Genomic DNA, 27123 nt, shown 5'->3' on the forward strand with positions numbered 1-27123 from the left:
CTAGAAAAGTCATACAGCTACTTATGCAGGCACTCGGGCTGATGGCACAAAGTTTAAACTCAGGCTATCATGACAGAAGAATAGAGAGAGCACGTAAGTGGGGAGGCATTTTAGAACGTTAGGATATTATTATCATGGATCTTGGCAGGAAAGCAGGCAGGAAGGCTATGTTTTACCCTGGGCAAGTCATCAATTCTTGGGAAAGGCACTTGGCTTCTTTTTCTCATCTGTCTAATAGGGATGTTAATATCTTTCCATTATACTTCACTTGTGGAAATCAAATGCTGTACCAGGTTCTCTGCCTTCCTCCTGGACCAGATGAAATCTCTTCCATCGTTCAGCCACTCCACTATTTTGTTTGGACTCCCTCTCGGAGCACTTGCTGCAATCCATCCTGTTACTGCAGTTGTTGACTTATCTTATTCCCTCCCACTTGACTGTAAGCTGCTTTAAGTCATAGCATGGTTTACTCCTCTCAGGATGGTGCAAAGAACTGGTGCTTGAGTCAGGCTGTCTTGGGAATACAGAATCAGAGTGGAATTCCTTGCTGGGGTCCAGGGACTCTGTTTTCTCAGTGAGACCACTGTGGATGTATCCATCTCCTCCACAGAGTTGTTCTGGGAATTAAATAAAATGGCCTGTGTGAATGTGCCTAGTACATACTAGATGCTCAGGAAACATTGGCATCTTTCCTTCCTTTCTTTGAACATAGTGGCAACTTAATACATGTTCTGGACCAATTTATTGTAAAATTTGAAGATGAGGTGGAAATCCATACTTTTTTTTCTTGTTAAGATGTTCAGGAGAAAGATGGCCCTGTGCTTAGAGCTATATCGTAATTTTTTTTTTTTAATTACAGTTTTAAGTGTTGGTATCAAGTATCATCGAGGTTTGCAGAAGACATAATGCAAATTTTATTAAGTTATTATCCTTGTCAGTGAAATGAGTGCATTTTTCTAATCGGTATCTTCTGCAATTACAAACAACGAGGAAATAACTCTTGCTGGTTATAGGAAACAGCTTATAAATTTTTACATACATGTGAGAGGAATCACTTGAAATCCTAAACTGCCAAGAGGAATAATTAGGAGCCACAGAACAGATCTTGGTAATATGACAGCAGCTTCTAAAACATCCCACAGGATACAGAAGCTCAAGCTGGCTTGACCTATATCTTTAATAATACAGACCATTGCCCTTGGATTGAATCTAAAGGGTCGGACCAAGCGCTTGCTTCATCATGTTTTAGGAAAAATTGCCAAAGTTTATTTATGAATTCTCCACACAATGGCCTCTTGCTTTGATTATGAACCGACAGAGCTCCCTAAGTAGCAATTCAGCATGCAAAATTAAAAGCAAAAAAAAAAACCCCAAAACCAAAAAACCCAAACAAAACCACCGCAGAACATAATTTCTTATATTCTGTCACGCTTGGCAAAAAGTATTATGTAAGTCCCAACTTAGACAAATGGCTATGTTAACAGTAGAAATAACCTTTTGTTTAATTAGAAAATAGGAGCTATATGGGACAATAAAAATGGTTACTGCTGCCCTCCATCACTGTTTAATAAATATGATTGCACTAGAGATAATGGTAAGTGTTATTTATTTGTGCAATATCACAGACTTGGTAATTGTTCATGGTGTTGATAGTTATCCTGTGTGGGGATCATAGTAGTTTCAGAATTTGTTTCCTTTGATCCAAGAAAAGAAAATAGCAGGTTGTTGACATAAAATGCCCCTGGCTTCCCTAGGCCAGAATAATGTCTCTGCGTATTTTGAGCCCCTCTGTTGCAAGGGCGAAATCTCTCTGGTGGTGTCTGGTACATACTGAGAACTGGTAGGTTATTTTGAACTGGCTCTTTTTCTTTTTTTTCCAGAGCACCCTCAGGTCCTCATGGAACATACTTCTGTGCAATGCCATTTCATGTTCAGTTCATATTTCCCAGCATAACTAAATTTAGTACGTTTGCTAGAGGGAAGAAATGGGGCAAAGTTTCCCACCTGAGGATGTGTTCATGGGAAGAGGAAAATCTCCCTGGTGTTCCCTCTTGAGAACCAGCATATGGGATGAAGATCAGACGGAATTTCACAGCATCTGTTTTGGTCCCTTCCCGGGGGGTGGTGGGGAGAAAAGTCTGGAGGTGTTGGCCAGATTTCAGGGTCAGTTCCATTTTGTGTTTTACTATGAACACTCGAGATGGGGAGACTGGACGTATATTTTGGGTCATCTGGCTAGATTTATTTCATCGCACATGGCAGTTCACACTTGGTTTCTTTTTTTTGGGGGGGGGGTTGTTTTCTTTCGTGTTTTGTTTGCTGGGGTAGATGCTCCATTTCCTGCCTTTTAGAAAAAATGTTTGTGATGTTGGATGATTTATCATTATGGCAACTTAAGGATTTTTCACTCTTGACTTTGGCGAATGTGAGATATTTCCTCAGACGCCTGAGCTAGCATTCGACTCTTCTTATAACAGAGAAATCCACAACAATGAGATGTGGCCCAAATTTGTATAGGAGCGTTTGTGCGATCGCCTATTTCTGTGAATCCTAATAATGCTTTCTAGAAGGTTTCCACAGACTACCTTTATAAAAATATAAACGGTGTGTCAAGAAGAAAACACAACACGACAAAACCCCTTTTCTTCACACAATTTATTTTAAGCTTCAAAATCCCTGAAAATCCCCAATCTCCTTTTTGCAGTCTGGTTCCCACTCTCCAACTTTCCTCATCTCCCCCGAAAGAAAGAAAAAGGCATTTCTTCCAGGGATGGATAAGTTGTGGGCCGGTGCTTGGCAACAGCATTCCTGTGCTTTAAGTAGCTGCAAGCCCCCCTCGCTGAACTCTTTGATGTGACTGTCAGGGCAGATTTATTTTGTTTTAGCACATTGTCTGCTTGTCCAGATGTATCAGGAGATAAAAAGGAGTCATGTTTACACTCCTCCCTTGTTTTTTCTTTTTTTTTTTTTTTTGGAGATGTAATTAAATCGTGTTTTTGATGAGTCTTGGGGAGCTCCAGTTGAAGAAAACAGGAATTGGCTGGAGTCAAGGGAAAGAGGAAAACTCACCAGGCAGAATGAGCAGCTGATTTGGTCAGAAAATAAAGCTTCTAGAAGGACCAGCTGTCTTGGTGCTGTGAAACTGGAGGTTTTGTTCTGATTCTTTCCTTCCACTTTTGTGGACGTTCAAGCAAGAGGAGGGGATATAGCTCTCCAGCGCTCACCTTCTAGCGCTTTCTATAAAACCTTTTAGTTTGTAGTAGTCTTTCTTTCTTGCTGTTCACAGGCACATACAGAGGGCTTTAACTCTCCCCTTCTTCCCTCCCTCCCTCCCTCCCTTCCTTCCTTCCTTCCTTGCTTTCCCTTTCTCTCCCTGTCTCTCTGCCTCTCCCCCTCTCTCTCACTTCCTGGGTAGTAAGTCTGTGGTAGATAGCTGCCACTTTAAACCTAATAAAACTGTTGAACTCCAGTGATCTTGAATAAACAGTTCTCCATTGATCTGGGTGAGTCGAATTCCCTCGGAGAGGGATTGCCACATCTTTTTTTCATTGTTTTGTTTCTTTTGGTTATCAGGGGTTTTTTTTGTTTTGTTTCTTAATGCTCACATTTAGTAACACCACCCTGAGTTCTATTAATGACCCGCAGTGAGCAGTGACAAGCAGGGAGCCAACATTTAGGACTGCTGAGGCCCTGCCCTCAGCGGCTCTAATCCGCAGCTCGGAAGCACTCCATTTGCATCCCAAATAGGTTACACCGCAGCACCCCCTTCTGCCGGTGGAGCCCTGTGACAGGCGGCCACACTACAACTCAGTTTTCTCTCCTGATGACAGCCCCGTAAGACCGTCAGGCAGCTTTCTCTGGCCTTCCCAGCCCTTCCCTGCGAGCCCTGGAGGAGCCAGAAGGACAGCGATCCCGGAGAACCCCCTGCACTCACTCCTGGGGTCAAGCCCGTGTCTTTATTCGGATTAAACGTTGTATTACTCATTCATTAGGGGAAAAGGAAAAAAGAATCATTAATTGAAGGACAGAGACAGGTATAACAAAAGGAAAGCTGAGAAAGCTGGTGCTACCTGGGATCATTCGTGGCCGGGCTCCCTCCAGCGCGGCCCCAAATCTCTGACTGATGTCACTTGACGACATCTTGGAAGCTGCAGGTTTCCCATCTGTAAGCCAGCCTGAAGTACAGGAAAGAGGTTTCCTTTGTTTGTTTAAAACTGCCTTTGGATGACTCCTTTGGCATAAGCCTACCTTGTAACTTAAAGTCCTCTCGCGGATGCGGAATCACCAGGGCTCTGCTTGAAATGCGCATGGGAAGTAATGGTGGCATTGGGGGCACTGTGGGTACCATCTTTTTCCACTTTTAGGAGCTCTATTTGTGGGGGGGAGGTCACTTCGGAGGGCAGTGTAGAGGGTGACTTAGTCTGGGAAGATGTGTGCTACTGTTACCCTCAGCTCTTGGAGCCTGGGGAATGCTGTTTGTTCAGTGTTTTAAATTCATTTATTTCACCATCTAAGTATTTATTGAGAAGCTGCCTTGAGCTAGACTTTTAGGAGGTGAGGAATTCTGCCCTCAAGGAGCGAACTCTTTAGGAACATCACTCAAATGTGCTAATAAGATATAATTACAAACTGTGATATGTCCCCCAAAAGAAATATTGGGTCCTTGGAAGTATGTGCAAAGGTGATGTCAGAGAAATCTTTTTGATGTAGTGATGCATGAGTTGATAATTGAAAGGTAAGAGGTTAACTAGGCAAAAAATCTTGGGGGGAAGAAAGACCAGGCTTGTGCAAAGATTGTGGGCAGGATGGGGCCTAGCACACTGAAGGAACAGGAAGAAGGTCAAGTGCTGGTTCACAGTGGGAGAGGATGAAGGGAGGGATGGGCTGGAGAAGTAGGCCAGGGTCAGGGCAGAGGGCCTTTTGAGCAGCAAGTGGTGATTTTTCACTTATCCCAAAGCAAGGTAAATCATAATGTGGCTTTTAAGCAGAGGGGAGGCACGATCACATTTTGGTTTTAAAACAATGGTCTAAGGATGGTCACTTTGGGTAGGACACTACACTCCTTTGCCAGGAACTGTGTCTTCTCTAAAACAAGGTCACCCAGTTGGTTGAAATCTACAGGAATTCTCCGGTAGAGGTGAGGATGGGAGGAAGAGGGGCTGATTTTAGAAAATTCAGTGGAATTTGCTTCATGCTGGCTAAATCATAGGACCACATTCCCGTGTGAATCTTTTTAGAGCCCTTTTGCTCGTGGCCCTTTGTAACCATCCAGACTGCATGTCTTCGCCGTGTTTCTTACCACAGTGTCGTCAACTTTTCTATGAACTGGTTATGAATGTGCAGTTGCAGGATAAACCCAGGAGCTGGGGGAGTCAGGCTTGGGTTTCAGTGGCCGTGATTGTCTTTCAGAACCTTAGGAATCCTAGATGGGGGGAAAGGGAAAGGAGGGCTTGTAGAACATGCAGGGCTTTGCTGTCTTGAAATGGTACAAAATATAGTTGATGCTGTAGAATGGAGTTAAGAAAAATGGTGGAAAACGTTTTACTCCATTTCTCATTTGAGAAATAACCCCCAAACATCTTTTTTTCTTCTTTCTTTTGTTTTTAAGTTTCTTTTTTTTTTTTTTCTTCCTTCTCTACGCCTCCCCCTTCCTTTCATTTTTAATTTTTGGCATTTGGACTGTCCTAAGTGTTACATATACCCAGAATGGAGTTTACCGCTGGGGTAGGTTCATGCATATTTTGTCAATGACTAAATCCTGCTAGACTACAATGTGTTCCAAGAGTTGAAGACTAAGATTTTAGAGGCTCGTGATAGTATTTCTTTAGGAAATACATCTGTGAGTCAGTTTTGCATTTTCCTTTGGCCACAGGGAGCATAAGGCTACTAGAATGGTTAGAAATATTGCACAGGACATAAGACTTACTGATTATGATACTTGGTTAGTCATTTTTCATGTAGTACTGTCTCACATATTTGGGTGCAGAATCCCTCAAGGAAATAGCTTTACACATACACGTTTAGATGAATGAAACTTCTGATGTCAACAATTATTGATAGCATAAAACAAATTTAAAAAGCCTTTTTCATGAGTAGCTCTGTGAATGATTATCAGATAATTTTGAAAAAAAAAGAGAAAGGAATAAAGATGTTTGGGGGTTATTTCTCAAATGACTTTGCATCCATTAAACCATTTTCTATTATTTTTCTTGACTCCATTCTACTATAGCAACTATATTTTGTAATCTAAAGCATGAGTATTGGGAAAGTTAATATTTAATAATGTAGGGGTAAAATGTTCACATCTAGAGAGTAATGAGTATTCAGTGTTCTTGGGTGTTCAGTATAGATAGGCATCTGTTTGCTGCTGCTTGGGATAACATAGCACAGAATGAAATCCTTATCTAGAAGGGCTCACAAATGGGCGATTAATATTAACTTTACAAAGAAAGACTGTGTTTGGAACTTGAAGCCTTTTATATACTTAACGCCGTCCTCTGCAGTTCCCATGCATGGATACATCCGCACACACAGATGCTAAGTGTCAGCATCCAAGCTACATGGTTTTTCTTCAGATTTTAGCTATCCTGGTGTAGACGTTCAGAGCATGTGGGCTGTAGCCCAGAAGACTTTCAGTAGCCTGCCAGAACATTCACATCTATCCCACTTTGGTCACCATAGTGGGTGTTGAGTTTCTAAGCAGAGAGTCCTGCCTGCCTCCTCTGGGTCTTTATGAGGGTATAAAACTCTAATGTAGTAGCCAGTTCTAAGTCCACCAAGGTCCCGGTTTTACGTATGACACAGATCTTCAGGGAATCACCCATGCTGCCCGAGCCCAGTGTCCTCATCTGCTAAGACAGCAATGAACTTGAATTCTTGACTGCATTCAGGGTCATTCTCAACATGGCCTTTAGAAAGAGGTAAAAAGAGGGCTGAGTGACAGAGTGACAGGAAAATGCGTTTGGAAAATAAGAGAGGTACATAATTTATTTTCCCTGACGTTTGAAATTAACATAGTGTAGGATTAAAACTTTTTAGAGTGTTGTTTCTGTAGCACTTCTCTGTACTACTCTTTCATAGTAGTCACCTGTTTTCTTGTGGTGTTATCTGTTCCACATGTGGACAAAATAGGAATAATGTCTCATCCCAGTGACCAGTAGCTACTTGACACATGCTAATTAGAAATTAAATATCTAATTCCTGACTTATGCAGGCAATATTAAACTGATTTTAACTTTATGCTACTGACATGTGTATGTGTGAGGAGGTGGGGTAGGAGGATGGGGTGTCATTATTCCAAATGTCTATTGTGATGACTGGTGGTTCAGTTGTCAGTCTGTGTCTTTGGTCTCCTTTTTCCGTGTTGTACTGTGACCCTAGCATCTTTCTCTGGCCCTTCCCTCATGCTGCTCTCTTTAGATCGCTGTAGCTTTTTTTAATCTTCTGTGGGATACCAAGCTTGTTAAAAAATAATTGCATTTTAAAGCTCTTTGGTGCCAATTGAGAGCCTGAAAAGTTTAAAATATATGATATCCGGAAGGCCTCATGGGAAGAATTTTCTGGATGTGGAGGCCTTATGTTGATGTTGATGATGACTCAGAATTGGGCTATTGAATAGTGGGTTCAGTTTTGCCCAAAGATGGTGATGAGATGTTTTGAATGTCTCTAGTATGCAGTGAGGGGCTCCAAATGGCTTACGTAGGAATTTGTCTGCTTTTGAAGGAGAATTTGCTCTTTTGGCCTTTAGGGTGTACATTACACTGTATTCTAGAACAGATTTATCTCTGGGGGGCCACCACCCACCTACCTTCAATCTGTAGTGCTCTGGGAGGCCAGTTGCTGCCCCAGCACTAGGAACGGACCACGATTCAGGCTCAGTTGAGCAGAGCGTTCCTTTTCCTGACCACAGAGATTCATTCAGGGATGGGCACGTAACCCAACACAGGCCATGGATTCCCAGATTTTGCTTGGAACTTTCAGGCAACAGAGGTTCTTTCTGTTGTCTTTGAAGATGGTCTCATGTAGATCCGAAGCTCCTGGTAAGTCACCCGGTGGAGGAACTGAAGCTGGCATGGAGGAGGACAAAGCTAAGAGATAGGAAGCCCTAATGATAAGTTTGAGCACCTGGCTCCAGCCACACCTGAAGCTACGGACCTTTGGACTCCATAAAGTCCCTCCTCCCCATTTATTTTCCTAAAGGACTTTGAATTAGATAGTATCATTTTACAATCAAAAAGGTAATCTTTTCTTTCCAAACTGTTCATCAAGGGAGATTCTATAACCTACTCTGGAAATGTGTGGTCAGTTGCCCCAACATAGTCATAACAGTCAAGAATTCTTCATTATATATGACCGTAAAGTCATTTTCTGACAGTCTCTCTGTAGTATGAATAACAACCTGCCCCAAACCCCCAAAAATCCAAAGAAAAAAATCTCTTTATAAAGACATCTCCCTAGGCTTGAATGTTGATTTTCAATTGTCCCTTCAACCTTCACATTACATATTTTCTTTATTATGCAACTTCAGAATTATTTACTACTAGATACATATGGCAAGCGTAAACCCTATTGAGCCATGATTCAATACGAGAATTTGTTATCGGCCATCTCCAAACCCCTTCTTGAAGATTTTACTGTTAGTCGGTCCTGGCCTATGGTCCTGAAAGACGTCGATAGATGGTGAGGGACCTGGCGAATGAGTCACATGGAAGGTCCTGCTGTTTTCTCCTTCAAAGACCCCTTTAATAGACAGGGACTGGTAACTGCGGTTACTAAGCGACTAGAGAAGATTCCAGTAGCACTGGGTAATGTAAACACAGGTTTTTGTCTGGGAAGTCACACTTTCACTCCACATCAGAGACAGTGGAGCTGCTTCCTTCTCACCTCCCTTTCTGGAGCTTTCACCTCTGCTTGCTACCCCAGGATGGAACAGGCTCTAGCAGACACCCACACTGCCCACATTCCCTTCTCATTGCATCCTCTCCCCATAGGTATGTCTGAATCTGCAGATAACTTTGCTCCGGTTAAGATGTAAGAAAATATATAATTTCTAAGTCACTTGGCCTGGTGATACAAATATGTTGGGAGTTGGGAAAACCAGTGTGCAGCTTTTCTAACCCATCCCGGCACTGCAGTCAAACAAATCAATTCAGCCTGCAGAGATGCATCCATTGCCTTGTGATTATGTTTGTGTAAAGTCTTGGGGTCTTTGATCAAAGAATGGCATTTCAGGCCAGGCCCTAATCCTCACTGCCTTAAGGTGTTTAAATGAGTTTAAAAAAAAAAAAAAAGTTGATAACAGCTGGGACTTAAATTTGCCTTTGCCCAGCTTTTGTTTTGAAAGGGCTTCTATTATCCGTGGCTTCCCTTTGCGAAGCAAAGATGGATCGTTGGGTAAACCAAAAAGGGAAAGAGGATCTGGGAGGAAATGGGCGGAGACTCTGAATTAATCTTCTGAGGAAGAATGTTTGATCAGCGGGGAGGAGAGAATGGAAACCTCTGATGCTGACAGCAGGCACCTTTCTGAGTAGGGTGTGATTGGCACCTTTGAAGCTTCAGTCGGGAGCCAGTGTCCAGTGGGTCGGGGCTTCCTCTGTCTGTGGGTGGTGGTAGTAATAATGTGACAACTGCAAGGATTAATTGCAGACAAGCAGCAGGATTACGAGGAGGGCTCCTCAGCTCTAAAAGGAACAGTTCGAGGAAAGCCTCTGATCTGTCAGCCTTAGAGGAAATTAGTGGGAGCAGACTAGAGCAGGCTGGAAAAAAAAAAAGGCATTTAGGATATTAAAGCGAAATGTGAAGAGGATATTGAAATAGGGCGAAAAGGGTGGGAGCGCTGATCTCGAAAGGCAGCGTCCACCTCTTCCTACTAGGAATTTCCGTTTTTTGTCCAGATTTCACACACTGCTTCTCTTTATGGTCCAGCAGAGTGGACGGTTTTACTTGGGTTGCAACAGGTTAGGGAAGGGTTACAGTGTAATCATGGTTGTGGCCAAGTTCCAGTGCAACACTTGTTTGCTCTCCACCACCTGGAGGTTTCAGAATCCCTTGAAACTAAGGCTCCCCGTGTAATCTTAAAACAAGTCAGAGCATTAGTGACACCCTATCTGTATTAGCTATCTATTGTATATTTTACTTCTTACCCTTCTGGTTCAAGTCGGGATGTTGCCAATAAATCCTGTGTTACCATTAAAGAGGCCATTCATCACGCTTCCTAATGTGATTAATCAAGATACACCACAGTACCCTTAAAATGAGATCATTTTGATAAATCATGTATGACATGAAAAGACTTTATTCCTTTTAAGTGCAATTTAGACGGTAATTTTTTTCCTCATTTATGATTCATGGGAGAAACATGGATAAAATTCCCTTGCACAGTTACACCTTATCTACAGCAATAACTCAAAACTGCTTTTAGATGAAAATTCAGGACCTTATTCACCAAAGCTGAATGCCGGCTCATTATTTTCTGGTGTTCAGTAGTCCAAAAGTAATGTCCACACATTAAGCAGCATTCTCAAAAAGTTGGAATTGGCCAAGCACCAGACACATCAGTTATACTCCATCATCCTTAATAAGGAAGAAATATCAGATGTCCTCTTGGAGTTTTTTTGAATCAGTAATGCTCAGCCTTCACCTTCCCAATTTAGAATGATTTGGAAACAAAAATGGTAGTAACAGAAAAGTATGGGAATTTCAGCTGCTTTACATGATTCTTTTCTCCTGTTGCCTAAAGCTCAAAGGAGGTGTTTTTTTTTTTTTTTTTCTCCTCCTCCCATATGGTTCATGCTTTTTTCTCCATTCCCTTTTTCTTGTTCGCAAATGAAACTACCATTTTGTTAGGTCTGAGTTTTGTTTTAAGCTGCTCTACGTGTAATGCAGGCTTTCCCCTCACAGCTGTCACAATAATTTGGGAAGCCATATTCATAACCTCTGATAGAAAAATAATTTGAAAATGTGCCTTCTGGTGAGATCCATCAAGTTTAAGGTCACATTTTTGGTTAAAAGTCAGACACTGATGCTATTCATTAAACTGAAAAATGACTTGTTTTCCACTAATATTGAAATAAACTGGATGAATGTTAAGTCATGCTGGCACGCACTTATATAGAAAGCAAAATGAAGCAGATATATTTAATTTGGATATGTAAAGTGAACAGAGTTTTAGGTCTTTCTTGAGACAGGGAACCAGGAAGATCAGCCAAAACAAATGTGAACAATTAGAAGTTCATTTGCCTCTTTCAGAGGATGAGAGCATTTAAGGAAGGATTCAGTGTCGCTGTTTTTCAAACCCTGTTACCTATGAATAAGGACATGTAATTTATTTCCCTGATGTTCTTAGGGATTTATTTTGGGCAGTGGATCAAAACACTGTATTTGACTCTGTGCTTAAGTAACCCAAGAACCCACATACCCTGTTCCTATCCACACAACACAACAAATGCAACAAAACCCAAGTTTACTTGGGATATCATATTTGTGCTGGTGTCTCTGTACCTTAATCAAATAGAAACTGACCTCAGAGATTCCTTGCATATTATTCACATTTAAATAAAATTTCCTGTGCTTTTATTTTTCCAACATAAAGAGAGAATTAAGAATATAAGACCATGGGACTTCCCTGGCGGTCCAGTGGTTAATACTTTACCTTCCAATGCAGTGGGTGCTGGTTTGATCCCTGGTCGGGGAGCTGAGATCCCACATGCCTTGTGACCAAAACACCAAAACATAAAACAGAAGCAATATTGTAACAAATTCAATAAAGACTTTAAGAAAAGACTATAAGACCATTAATGCTGTACTTGCCTTGTTTAGGTTTCCATTTCACATTTATGACTTTCTATTTTTGCTAAAAAAGATCTGTAAGTTCTAAAAATATGCATGCATCTCATTTAAAAAGTTCCCTAGTTCTAGCAACACTCAGCAAATCTCCAAAGAATACAAGTTTAGAACATAAATATTTTAAGGCCCCATAAAATTGGCAGTGAATATTTTTCCCCTTAATATCATGCTCATTTCATTCCAATTTACTACCACAATTTTATTTTCCAAAGTGGCTTGGAATACAATACACAATTATTTCATACAGGGTTGGGTAGGTCACCTTATTAAGCCTGCAAAGTCAGGCCTCTTGTGATTCCCACGAATATCCTTGCATTTATTCCTAATTAAAATGGCCCTCCTAAATTGTCTCAAGGTTATCAATACAAAGAACTAGCTAAGGGAAATAACCACAGTTGGAAAGTTAGCGGGGCAAGGTGACCTGAGCACCAGACCTGAAGCTGGGCCAACTGTGGTGTGTCTGCAGTGGTGCCCTGCCACCTGTTGGCTTTGCTTACACATAACAGGGTATTGATGTCTCTCACAGCAGTGCAGTAACCCTCTCTGACCCCTGTCCCAGTCCATCACCCCCGAGAGAAAAGAAGGGGCCATTTGAGAATTCCAGGCCTCCTGATTTCCCCCATCATTCATTTCTTTGGCCACATGTTTCTTCTGCTATTACTAAAAATTTATGGCTGAGCACATTAAGGGCAGCACAAGTCCTTCCCTTCTTCTGGATTATTTCAGAGTTTCCTGTCATAAGGAAATCCAAGAAGAGGTGTCCTCAGCAGATTGTATGTGACAGTGCCTGCTTCTATCTCAGGAATCTGAGGCATGATGGATAAACTGTCAGTTTTGAAGGACGATGTTTTTCCCATATTTCCATCATGAATCGCGTTGTCATCTCCTAATAAATTTCTTGCGTTGGTATCAATTTATTTTTACAAGCAGAGAGTCTGATGTATTTGGGAAAGGCACTGACAGCAGAGCTGGCCCAGCTTGACATAGCTGGCTCCACCTCATTTTGGAAAACTACTTCGGCTCCAAGGACAGAACTTGACCTATAGCCCCTGAGAATAAAAAAAAACTCTGTGAGAGGAAGAGAGACACATGAGGCAAGTTCCTTCTTTTAAGCCAAAATAAATCAACCCTGTAAGACTACCATGACATAATATTATTTTTAAGACAGCCCTACAAACCCAGATGAGAAATGCCATATGTAGTTATTTACTAAAGACAGACCATCACAACAAAGCAGGGAATCTGTGGATGAATCCAGATTGTAACTAGGTTAAAGATCTCACTACTTTTGCCCTCAGAAGGGATCTCAGCAGTGCTTTTCTGCTTGACAAGTGAGGAGTAGAGTCTATTCAAGTAATACATAATTCGATTACACGTAGTGTGCCCGTCCCGGTTGCAGCTACTATGAAAGGTAGAAGCCATAAAACCTTAGCCCTCCCTCTCAAGAAACTGAAATCTAGTTGAAGAGATAAGATGTTATACAAAATTGGAGTACAGTAAAAGTAAGTTAATATTTAATGAGCAATGCCAAGATCTTCGTCTCTTACCTTATTTATTCTTTGCCTTTAATGGGAAGAAAGGTCGTATTGTGTCATAATGGTTAAGGCAGTAGCCACTGGAGACAAGCTACCTGGCTTTGTGGCCCAGCTCTGCTACATACTAGTAACCCAAGAACCTGCTTAATTTCTCTGGGCCTCAGTTTTCCTCATCTGTAAAACAGGAATAGGAATCAGAACTGCCTCATGGAACTGTTGTAAAAATTGAATAAATTAATATATGGAATGTGTTTACCATAGTCCCAGACACAAAGTAAGCACAAGTAAGTGTTAGCAATTTTTCACTATCATCATCATGATCATCATCATGACTATTATTGTCATTACCATTTTACAGTGGAGGAAAGTATAGCTTTAAGAGCTTAATACCCAAGGTCATGTAGCCGGATGGAGCTTGGATCTAAGTCTTAGTAAGGCATCAGACATCAAATAAGTTGAAGACAGAATCTTTGAAGCTTAATTAGCTTTTTTCTTAACTATCCTTTTCTCTATAGCCCCAAACATACCTTAGACATTATATAATAAGGGTTATACGTAGTAGTGTGCTGGAAATATTTAACAACTGGCTCTCTGGAAAAAACATTATGCATGTAAATGTGTGCATAAGCTTATTGTAATCTTTATGTATATAAAGGATGAGTAGCACACAGTTTACAAATAAAATTAAATATATAATCCTTTTTGTTATAAATTCCATTCAGCTAATTCAGCCTCACCAAATATTTTGTATTATTTTGGCCAAACTTTCATATCCATTGCCAACGTAAGGTTGTAATTGATGAATAAGTGTAGTTCTGACATGAACATCAACTATATTTTTTTCTTACTGAATATGTCAGAACTTTACTCTTTTGTCAATGGCATGAGCAACTTCTTTACTGAATCAGATAATGGTCTTTGAATATTTGAAGAATATTTCCTCAACTTTTTGGTGCTATTCACAATGTAATAGCTACAGACACAACATAACTTAAGTTTAATCTGTGTAATTAACATGTTCCCATCATTTTCTTAAGTTTAAAAAAAAATCAAGATAATAAATCCCTAATTTGTAGCATTTGCCAGTTTCTGCTGTAAATACTCCTATCATGGCTGATGTCAGGCTACCAAAGTGACATCACTGAAGAGATGGGAAGAGATACGAAGTAGCATATTATTATATAGTATTTACACAATGTAGATATAATAGACATGAATACTTTCAAGAACATAAATGGTAGTAAAGTTGTGTAAAATAATTGGAAAGTACTGAGTTTGGTTACATATTACCCTTACTTTTAATTTATCCAATCGCATGTGTATATAATTGAATTTTAAATAATGGCTGTGTTTAGCAACTTAAATACAGCGTTCCTGAAATTTTAACCATTGGTTTTTATGAGCTGGTAGAGGTTGACCATAGACACCATTGGTTATGTTAACCCCAAAGGGCTAAAGAGATCTGAAGCACTCTTATGTCTACATTGCATCGTCAATTATTTTTAATAAATAACGTAATGGTTTTATGTATACACCAGACCACAAAACATGTTGCATATTCACATGAATTTCATCATATCTTACTAGAAATATATAACCTGTCTTAGTATATGTACTAAACCCAGGAAGTTTTTCCTTGCCAGGCACCTTTGAGTATCGAGTTCATTGCACAATGGTTGGGATTCAGGCTGTGAAATCAAGATGTGTTGGTTGGAATTCTAAATTCCCCACATGCTAGCTAGGTGCTCTTGGGCAAGTTATTTAACCTCTCTAAATCCCGATTGCCTTATCTATAAAATGATAGTAATAATGATACTCCTTAACGTTGTTGAGATAGTTAAATGAATAAGTGTGCTTAAAATGCCTCCATGTAATTAGCGCACAAGAAATGTGATACACACACACAACCACGTATACACACTCATTACCCTCATTACTTGGAGGTTGTAATATATTACATTCTGATTACATTCTGTTTGAACATATGACACAAACTAAATCCTCAGCAGGGATTAATAATTAATGGTAAAATAATTAACTTGTGCTCCATCATATTTCTGTGGTCAAAGATGATTATTTGTTTCTTGAAAGATTGGATATTCTGCCTTTAAAATTGCCCATGCTATTAGTAAACTCCCTCTCACTTGACAACCCTTTCTTAATGCTTGGAGAAGTTGTTTGTTGGGAGCTGCAAGGCATTCACTATCAATACAGGTGTTGGCCCCTGTGCTCTTGAAGTTGACAGTCCTGCAGAAGGGACCAGACAAGTGCCCAGTTGACAGTGGTGTGAGGCAAAGTGGATGATGGCCAGGAGCGGAGTATGACAAAGATCTGGGGCCTCTGCTGCTGAGAGGGTGTGGCGCTGGGGAAACCTCTTGGAGTTTGTGGGCCAGGATGACTTGGGTTTTTTATTTTTATTTCTTTTTTAACATCTTTAGTGGAGTATAATTGCTTTACAATGGTGTGTTAGTTTCTGCTTTATAACAAAGTGAATCAGCTATACATATACATATATCCCCATATCTCCTCCCTCTTGTGTCTCCCTCCCACCCTCCCTATCCCACCCCTCTAGGTGGTCACAGAACACCGAGCTGATCTCCCTGTGCTATGCGGCTTCTTCCCACTAGCTATCTATTTTACATTTGGTAGTGTATATAAGTAAGTGCTACTCTCTCACTTTGTCCCAGCTTACCCTTCCCCCTCCCCGTATCCTCAGGTTCATTGTCTACATCTGTATCTTTATCCCTGTCCTGCCCCTAGGTTCTTCATAACCACTTTTTTTTTAGATTCCATATATATGTGTTAGCATACAGTATTTGTTTTTTTCTTTCTGACTTACTTCACTCTGTATGACAGTCTTCAGGTCCATCCACCTCACTACAAATAACTCAGCTTTGTTTCTTTTTATGGCTGAGTAATATTCCATTGTATACACCTGCCACATCTTCTTTATCCATTCACTTAGGTTGCTTCCATGTCCTGGCTACTGTAAATAGAGCTGCAATGAACATTGTGGTCCATGACTCTTTTTGAATTATGGTTTTCTCAGGGTATATGCCCAGGAGTGGGATTGCTGGGTCGTATGGTAGTTCTATTTTTAGTTTTTTAAGGAACCTCCATACTGTTCTCCATAGTGGCTGCATCAATATACATTCCCACCAACAGTGTAAGAGGGTTCCCTTTTCTCCACACCCTCTCCAGCATTTACTGTTTGTAGATTTTTTGATGATGGCCATTCTGACTGGTGTGAGGTGATACCTCATTGTAGTTTTGATTTGCATTTCTTTAATGATTAGTGATGTTGAGCATCCTTTCATGTGTTTGTTGGCAATCTGTATATCTTCTTTGGAAAAATGTCTATTTAGGGCTTCTGCCCATTTTTGGATTGGGTTGTTTGTTTTTTTGATATTGAGCTGCATGAGCTGCTTGTACATTTTGGAGATTAATCCTTTGTCAGTTGCTTCATTTGCAAATATTTTTTCCCATTCTGAGGGTTGTCTTTTCATCTTGTTTATGGTTTCCTTTGCTGTGCAAAAGCTTTTAAGTTTCATTAGGTCCCACTTGTTTATTTTTGTTTTTATTTCCGCTTCTCTAGGAGGTGGGTCAAAAAGGATCTTGCTGTGATTTATGTCATAGAGTGTTCTGCCTATGTTTTCCTCTAAGAGTTTTATAGTGTCTGGCCTTACATTTAGGTCTTTAATCCATTTTGAGTTTATTTTTGTGCATGGTGTTAGGGAGTGTTCTCATTTCATTCTTTTACATGTAGCTGTCCAGTTTTCCCAGCACCACTTATTGAAGAGGCTGTCTTTTCTCCATTGTATATCTTTGCCTCCTTTGTCATAGATTAGTTGACCATAGGTGCGTGGGTTTACCTCTGGGCTTTCTATCCTGTTCCATTGATCTATATTTCTGTTTTTGTGCCAGTACCATACTGTCTTAATTACTGTAGCTGTGTAGTATAGTCTGAAGACCAGGAGCCTGATTCTTCCAGCTCTGTTTTTCTTTCTCAAGATTGCTTTGGCTATTCTGGGTCTTTTGTGTTTCCATACAAATTGTGAAATGTTGTGTTCTAGTTCTGTGAAAAATGCCATTGGTAGTTTGATAGGGATTGCATTGAATCTGTAGATTGCTTTGGGTAGTATAGTCATTTTCACAATGTTGATTCTTCCAATCCAAGACCATGGTATATCTCTCCATCTGTTTGTATCATCTTTAATTTGTTTCATCAGTGTCTTATAGTTTTCTCCATACAGGTCTTTTGTCTCCTTAAGTAGGTTTATTCCTAGGTATTTTATTCTTTTTGTTGCAATGGTAAATGGGAGTGTTTCCTTCATTTCTCTTTCAGATTTTTCATCATTAGTGTATAGGAATGCGAGAGATTTCTGTGCATTAATTTTGTATCCTGCTGCTTTACCAGCTTCATTGATTAGCTCTAGTAGTTTTCTGGTACCATCTTTAAGATTCTCTATGTATAGTATCATGTCATCTGCAAACAGTGACACCTTTACTTCTTCCTTTCTGATTTGGATTCCTTTTATTTCTTTTTCTCCTCTGACTGCTGTGGCTGAAAATTCCAAAACTATGATGAATAATAGTGGTGAGAGTGGACAGCTTTGTCTTGTTCCTGGTCTTAGAGAAATGGTTTCAGTTTTTCACCATTGAGAACGATGTTGGCTGTGGGTTTGTCATATATGGCCTTTATTATGTTGAGGTAAGTTCCCTCTATGCCTACTTTCTGGAGGGTTTTTATCATAAATGGGTGTTGAATTCTGTCAAAAGCTTTTTGTGCATCTATTGAGATGATCATATGGTTTTTCTCCTTCAATTTGTTAATATGGTGTATGACATTGATTGATTTGCATATATTGAAGAATCCTTGCATTCCTGGGGTAAACCCCACTTGATCATGGTGTATGATCCTTTTAATGTGCTGTTGGATTCTGTTTGCTAGTATTTTGTTGAGGATTTTTGCATCTATGTGCATCAGTGATATTGGCCTGTGGTTGTCTTTCTTTGTGATGTCTTTGTCTGGTTTTGGTATCAGGGTGCTGGTGGCCTCGTAGAATGAGTTTGGGAGGGTTCCTCCCTGTGCTATGTTTTGGAAGAGTTTGAGAAGGATAGGTGTTAGCTCTCTAAATCTTTGATAGAATTCACCTGTGAGGCCATCTGGTCCTGGGCTTTTGTTTGTTGGAAGATTTTTAATCACAGTTTCAATTTCAGTGCTTGTGATTGGTCTGTTTATATTTTCTATTTCTTCCTGGTACAGTCTCGGAAGGTTGTGCTTTTCTAAGAGTTTGTCCATTTCTTCCAGGTTGTCCATTTTATTGGCATATAGTTGCTTGTAGTAATGTCTTATGATCATTTGTATTTCTGCAGTGTCAGTGTTTACGTCTCCTTTTTCATTTCTAATTCTATTGATTTGAATGTTCTACGTTTTTTTCTTGATGAGTCTGGCTAATGGTTTATCAATTTTGTTTCTCTTCTCAAAGAACCAGCTTTTAGTTTTATTGATGTTTGCTATCGTTTCCTTCATTTCTTTTTCATTTATTTCTGATCTGATCTTTATGATTTCTTTACTTCTGGTAACTTAGGGGGTTTTTTGTTCTTCTTCCTCTAATTGCTTTAGGTGTAAGGTTAGGTTTTTATTTGAGATGTTTCCTGTTTCTTGAGGTAGGATTGTATTGCTATAAACATCCCTCTTAGAACTGCTTTTGATGCATCCCATAGTTTCTGGGTCGTCGTGTTTTCATTGTCATTCATTTCTAGGTATTTTTTGATTTCCTCTTTGATTTCTTCAGTGATCTTGGTTATTTAGTAGTGTCTTGTTTAGCCTCCATGTGTTTGTATTTTTTACAGATTTTTCCCTGTAATTGATATCTAGTCTCATAGCATTGTGGTCAGAAAGATATTTGATATGATTTCAGTTTTCTTAAATTTGCCAAGGCTTGATTTGTGACCCAGGATATGATCTATCCTGGAGAATGTTCCATGAGCACTTGAGAAGAAAGTGTATTCTGTTGTTTTTGGATGGAATGTCCTATAAATATCAATTAAGTCTATCTTGTTAATGTATCATTTAAAGCTGTGTTTCCTTATTTATCTTCATTTTGGATGATCTGTCCATTGGCGAAAGTGGGGTATTAAAGTCCCCTACTATGATTGTGTTACTGTCGATTTCCCCTTTTATGGCTGTTAGCATTTGCCTTATGTATTGAGGTGCTCCTGTGTTGGGTGCATAAATATTTACAATTGTTATATCTTCTTCTTGGATTGATCCCTTGATCATTATGTAGTGTCCTCTTTTGTCTCTTGTAATAGTCTTTATTTTACAGTCTATTTTGCCTGATACGAGTATTGCTCCTCCAGGTTTCTTTTGATTTCCATTTGCATGGAATATCTTTTTCCGTGCCCTCACTTTCAGTCTGTATGTGTCCCTAGGTCTGAAGTTGGTCTCTTGTAGACAGCATATATACAGGTCTTGTTTTTGTATCCATTCAGCCAGTCTGTGTCTTTTGGCGGGAGCATAATCCATTTACATTTAAGGTAATTATTGATATGTATGTTCTTATTACCATTTTCTTAATTGTTTTGGGTTTGTTATTGTAGGTCTTTTTCTTCTCTTGTGTTTCCTGCCTAGAGAAGTTCCTTTAGCATTTGTTGTAAAGCTGGTTTGGTGGTGCTGAGTTCTCTTAGCTTTTGCTTGTCTGTAAAGGTTTTAATTTCTCTGTCAAATCTGAATGAGATCCTTGCTGGGTAGAATAATCTTGGTTGTAGGTTTTTCCCTTTCATCACTTTAAATATGTCTTGCCACTCCCTTCTGGCTTGCAGAGTTTCTGCTGAAAGATTAGTTGTTAACTGTATGGGGATTCCCTTATGTGTTATTTGTTGTTTTTCCCTTGCTGCTTTTACTGTATTTTCTTTGTATTTAATTTTTGATAGTTTGATTAATATGTGTCTTGGTGTGTTTCTCCTTGGATTTATCCTGTATGGGACTCTCTGCACTTCCTGCACTTGATTAACTGTTTCCTTTCCCACATTAGGGAAGTTTTTGACTATAATGTCTTCAAATATTTTCTCAGTCCCTTTCTGTTTCTCTTCTTCTTCTTGGACCCCTATAATTCAAATGTTGGTGCATTTAATGTTGTCCCAGAGGTCTCTAAGACTGTCCTCAATTCCTTTCATTCTTTTTTCTTTATTCTGCTCTGCAGTAGTTATTTCCACTATTTTATCTTCCAGGTCACTTATCCATTCTTCTGCCTCAGTTATTCTGCTATTGATTCCTTCTAGAGAATTTTTAATTTCATTTATTGTGTTGTTCATCATTGTTTGTTTGCTCTTATTTCTTCTAGGTCCTTGTTAAACATTTCATGTATTTTCTCCATTCTATTTCTAAGATTTTGGATCATCTTTACTATCATTACTCTGAACTCTTTTTTAGGTAGACTGCCTATTTCCTCTTCATTTGTTTGGTCTGGTGGGTTTTTACCTTGCTCCTTCATCTGCTGTGTGTTTCTCTGTCTTCTCGTTTTGCTTAACTTACCATGTTTGGAGTCTCCTTTTTGCAGGCTGCAGGTTTGTAGTTCCTGTTATTTTTGGTGTCTGCCCCCAGTGGCTAAGTTTGGTTCAGTGGGCTGTGTAGGCTTCCTGGCGGAGGGGACTAGTGCCTGTGTTCTGGTGGATGAGGCTGGATCTTGTCTTTCTTGTGGGCAGGAGCGCATCTGGTGGTGAGGGGTTTGGGGTGTCTGTGACCTTATTATGAGTTTAGGCAACTTCTCTCCTAATGGGTGGGGTTGTGTTCCTGTCTTGCTAGTTGTTTGGCATAGGGTGTCCAGCACTGTAGCTTGCTGTTTGTTGAGTGGAGCTGGGTCTTAGCGTTGAGATGGGGATCTCTGGGAGAGCTTTTGTCGTTTGATATTACCTGGAGCTCAGAGGTCTCTGGTGGACCAACGTCTTGCACTCGGCTCTCCCACCTCAGTGGCACAGACCTGACACCTGGCTGGAGCACCAAGCCCCTGTCAGCCACACAGCTCCAAACTCCGGAATTCCACACTCCAGAGGCCCTCTTTTCCACGTGCTGCCTCTCGCCTTTCCACGCAGGTCCTCCTGACTTTGTTTTTAATCCCATTCTGGATTTTAGAACTGTGTAGCCTTGGACATGTGACTTATCCTTTCCATGCCTCAGTTTTCTTTTTTCTCACATGAGAGTAATAATAGGATATACTCACACATTGGAAAACCATTAGACTTAGAATGCATTCAAGAAACATTGTTCCTATCCCACCCCGTGCCTCCTTTCTTTTCTATCCCCCTCTCCTTCCTCCTTAACTCCTACTGTCCCTCCTTCTGCCGCCTCTCCTTGCCCTTTGATAGGAGAGGTTGGAAAGATACTTGATGGAAAGTGTGTTGTTTCAGATCAGCCCTTGTAGGATTTTAAATTTTAAATATTTTAAACTGCCAGAAGAAATGGCACCATTAAATAGAATTTAAAAATCAAATCTTCCCAAACCACATTGTTCACAAAAATCTTGCAATCTCTGCTTATTAACTTTTACCCATTGTAAATTTTATGTTGTTAAATATCACAGTGGATGTACTCTTCTTATATTAACTGTGTTCACTGAATTTTGTATAATAAAAATGTTGCATATTTATCTCTTTTATATTATATTTGGTTACCACATGTAATTATGAATATTTCCATAATGCCCAGTATTTATGTTGTTTTATTTTTTCTTGTTATATGAGCGTCTGCTAAAAGTATTTTGGAAACCATGGCTCTTGATGATTGAAAAGGTCTTTTACAGCTCTGACATTCTGTAATTTGATTATTTGTGTAAAGGTCCAAAAAATGCCCAGTCTATAGCCCTTGCTTCCTGTTTTCCATTCCTGTTTCTTTTCCTTCCTACCTGCCTTCCTGCTTTCCTCCTCACCTTCTTCCCTTCCTCTCATAAACATTTCAGAACTACAGCTCTGAGCCTGATGGCCTTTTAGGCACTGGCGGAACTGGACCCCCTGTAGATCAGATACAAACAGTGGCAAACTCTGGAGGCTGTTTTGCCAGCAAAGGGCTTCCTGATTCCGGAGAGCCTTTGGCACAACCCTCCCCCTCACCCCACCCCTTCTTTGACTGACTTCTGCTCTGAATTACCCCTCACCTCCATCAGTCAGCTGAATGCTCAGCTCTTTCCCAGACTCTTCCTTTTGCCCATTTGGGCCCGTTCTTCATCCCTTGGTTCCTGGCCCACCCTCATCCCACCATACCCCCTTTTTTTCTCTCAGTTTTTTGGCTTCTGGCTGTGGACCAGAATATGGTTTTCCTGTTCCCCCACCTGTCTGTCATTTCCAGCGCAGTGGGTCTGTGGTGGAGGCTTTCTGTCTGTCCTCACACTGAAAGGCCTGGTGCCTTCACATGTGAGCAAGTGGGAAGACTCCACCTTAGGCCGGTTCTGTGGCTGTTAACTTAATCCTTGAGATGCTGTCAAGTCTTTACCTCTGATTCTGGCAACTTGGCCTACACTTTTGTGTTGAATTACAATCATGGTGTATAGTTTTCTCTTTGACATTAAAATGTTTTATTCATTCAAGCATTATGCATTGACTTCTTTCTGTCTTTCTAGCAGCATGTTGGGTACAAGGGTAACAGTATAGTTAATCTCGGAAAGTTAGTAGAGTTAATCTTGAAAGTTCTCTGTTAGTATGAAGAAGAAGTAAGCAAGGATGTAATTACTGGTCCCTGTGTTCAGCTGTCATCATAGAGGTCGGGGTCAAAGTTCCGTGATGATGCAGAGTAGGGGGATCAGGCTTTGAGTTGGTGACTCTTACTAACCAGCATTAATCATGATTCTAATTTCTTCTTTTTTTTTTTTTTGATGAGTTGGGAATGCAGCCAAGGCCCTCATTTTATTTTTCTTGGTATTCTCTACACAGGGCCTGGCATATAGTAGGTGTTTATTAAATCCTTAATAATAAATGAGTGATACTTTTTCTTATGAGAGAAAATAAATGTTTTTAGAAGAGTCAGCTTTATACCACAGTTTCAGGGAATGAATTGTGATGAAAAGCGAAGATTGCTTTAGCTTGAAAGAGGCTGATAAATTTCCCAGACCTGGGATCACTTTATGCAGTGTATGATTTAAGGGTGAGTGAGCATGCCAGAGCGCTCCACTTGAGCTGAGTGATGGGGAATGAGTTGTGGAGCTGTGGTCTTAGATGGTATTTTGTGAAAAATAGTGGGAGATTTATGGCTATTAAACAACTTTGTAGCTGCCCCCTTCTTGTCTTGAAGCCTGCCAAATCTCTCCTCCTGTGGTCTGTATCATGTTCCTTCCGAGCATCCATGATGTTCAGAAATATCCACTGGAATGCAGGTTTTCATGGAACGCACCCAATGGGAGGGGGCTCGAATTTTACACATTCATCTAAAGACATTTGTTTCCTGGAACCGCAGAGTGAAATTCTCACTTTGCAAATCTCTTGTACTGTACTTTCATTCAATCTTTTCCAACGAGGTTGCCAAAGTTCTTCCTTCCTTCCTGCGTTATAGAAATTGCAAAGCACAGTATATTAGTGACCATTATCATTATTGATGTGAGTTTAAAAAATTATTAGCAACTCTCCAATTGTGAGTAGGAGACAAGTACAGAAACCTTCATTCAGTATGCTTTGGCCGATCTTAAGCAGAAGGACTTACCAGGCTGGAACGAGCATTTCAAGCCTTGGTGTGAAGGGGGAATTTATAGTTACTACTGTTTATCGGCTTTTTGCATTCTATTGTCAAACTCAGTAGCTTTGGAAGAATTAGAAATGGGATATTTCATCACAAAAAGCCAACCAGAGATGGCCTGAATCCATGTTGGGCAAGTATCAGAAAATTGTTAGAGGAAATTTCCTCTAATTATGAGTTTATATCAACATAGGACTTATGGATCAGAGAGAAAATAGGAGTCTGTTTTTTCAATTTTCATGTTTGATTTTGAGAAATTGCAAAAATGTAGAAAAGTTTGAAAAGTAATGAGCATGTTCAGCTACCATACAGGGTTTGTATTTTCTAATATCTTGACATTTTTTGTCATGTCTTATCTTTCAATAAAAGAAATAAACCTTATCTGTAAAATTGAAGCTCCCCACCTTTCCCATTAGCCCCAGTCCTATTCCTGTGCCCTGTGGCAGAGGCAACCATTTTCATGAATTTAGTGTATAACCTTTATCATTTTCAGACCTTTCCGTATACACACATGAGATCAAAGAACTACACATTTACATAAATAATATTGCACTACATTTATCATTTTGCAACTTGCATTTTCACTTTTTATTAAATTTTTAGACCTCAAATTGAGATATATAAATCAGCTTTATCGCTCTTAAGTGCTAAATATTATTCTGTCATATGAATATACAGCATTTTATTTATCCATTTTCCTCATTGATAGACATTTGAATTATTTCCAATTTGTTCTGTTGTAAATAATACTGCAATAAACATTGTTCTATGTTCCACCTTACAGACCTGAGTAAAATTTTCCATTGTATATATTCTAAAGGAATTACAATACCAGTTTTCAATTTTATTAGATATTGCTAAACTGCTCTCCTGCATAGTTGAACCAATGTATGTTTCCACTGGCAAAGGATGAGAGGTTACGAGTTTTGTTGTCCTTCATTCTCTATAGCACACGCTATTGTAAGACTTAAAAGTTTGCCAACTATGATGGACAAAAAAAAATTGCATTTTGTCTTAATTTGCACTACCCTTAGGACTAGTAAATTCGACCATCTTCTCTTTTATTTATTGACCACTCAGGTTTCCTCTTCTTTGAATTGTCTGAGATTTCCTTTGCCCATCTTTTATTATATTTTTATTTATTTAGGGATATAGGTATTCTGGATGCTAACATTTTATTGTAGATGTTGCAAAAATTCTCTGACAGGGGTAAAATGTTTACTTCTCTAACAAGTAAAATGTAAAAGTGTAATTCTTTGCCACAGGTCATTAGAAACTTTGGCAAGTACTTAAAGATTTGAGAATTATTTGTAGTTCTGAGGATTCCGATTTACCCCGATTTCCCTGTTCCTATTTTAGGCATGCTTCCTTAATCCGGGTAAAAGAAAACATTAAATATTTCCACTTACGTTTCTATTATTTCATTCTTGATATACTGTGAGTGTATTGCTTCAGTTTCAAGGGGCGTTCTCTATTCTGGGGCAGGTAGTATGCAAATTTAAGACATTGTCTTGTCCATTTCTTTCATATGATAATTGTGCTTTTCTGAATCATGCTTCTAAGCATAATTTTCAACATCACTATTGAAAAGATCACATGGGCTTCATTTTGCTAAAAGCCAAGTCAAAGAACTGGTAGTTAGAACCTTGGTTTGTAGCGGTTTTCCCCAACATCCAGCCATGAAAGTCTCACCAAAAGGCATAGTTTGCAAAATTGTTCTCTTCCTGGATTCTTTTCCATGACTTGAGTTTATAAATGGACATTGAGCAGAAAAGTAATTAAGTGCTAGGCGAAGAATGATGACTGCAAAACAGAACTCAAGCCACACAGTTTTTGCTTTGACTACAATTGGAAATAAAAGTTAAATCGCAATTTTACTCTTGGTTACAAAACTCTTATGTTTTGCCCCATCAGAGGTATTTGCTGAAAGGTAGTTTCTTCCAGTAATTTTAGGAAAAGCTGTCATCAAATTGTCAACAGCCCAAATTGAGATTAAAAGCACCAAGAAATATCACAATATAGCAACCTAAAACTCATCCTGGAAATTTAGGCTTTTTTAGCAACAAGGTGGAGCAGAAACAGTGACAGAGAAAGAAGCTATGGCCTCTTATGGAGGAAGTACAGTAGATCTGTGGAAGGACGTTCCCCCTTCCTCTGCCACATATACCCTGCCTCGAGCATTGAATAGATGCCATATTCAGAACATGTCGTTGTGTCTCATTTATCACGTAGGGATTACAGGAGACCTTGATGCCAAATGGAGAAACACCTGGTGATTCTAGTGTTTGAATTTTAATCTAATTGCTGACTCTTTTACATTGTTGCAGCATCCTAAATGTCTAATGATGCAGTATCTTACAAATCTTGGGTCCTTTTTAAAACATTTTTCTTGGTGACTGAACTTTGATCTTTCTAGACCCAATACCTTTGGATCAAACTTTAAACACCATATATTTCTCTTGCTGCTGAAATGAAGTAATGCTACCCGAAATCTGTCTCTACCTTAGGGACAGAGCTTCTGCTTTTGTGGCATTCAGAACTCTTTCTGTAAGTCTCCACTGAAAGCTGCTTAATCAAACATCTCAAATGTCAGAAACGGGGTTTAAAGGGTTTTTCTAGCAAGTAGGTCTAATCTCCTACTTAGTTTTGATTCCTATAATGTCGATAATCTCTTTGGAGAAAAGGCCTCCTCCTACCAGGGCAAATATATCCCATAGAACGTATTTCCTTTTCCAGAAAGAAAAATGTAGCATTAATGAAATTTACTTTTTCATGAAGCTTGGAAAGGTTGTAAGCTTAGGATTTTGATCCTAGCAGATGTTCTTTTTTGGATATTAAAGGAAAAAAAAAGTAGTGTTTGATTCAGAAGTCTCAGTAAGAGTTGCAGTGGTGATTCTTCGTACTCCACGCAGCCACACTCAGAATGTGACATACTGGTCATTAGCTCTGAGTGACACCTGACTCTCCAGCTGTGGTCCTTTCCTCCTGCCTTAGCCCCCATGGATGTAGTGTTAGGGGAAG

At 39.6% G+C, this 27123-nt stretch overlaps 1 protein-coding gene across 1 annotated transcript in view; it reads left to right on the plus strand.

Annotated features, from left to right (window-relative positions):
• LRMDA (leucine rich melanocyte differentiation associated) overlaps positions 1-27123 on the plus strand; it is a 1312323-nt gene that overhangs the window by 839416 nt on the left and 445784 nt on the right. The window lies entirely within an intron of this gene.

This window comes from Balaenoptera borealis (assembly GCF_965194805.1).
Source record: "Balaenoptera borealis genome assembly, chromosome: 10".
Classification (NCBI taxonomy): Eukaryota; Metazoa; Chordata; class Mammalia; order Artiodactyla; family Balaenopteridae; genus Balaenoptera; species Balaenoptera borealis.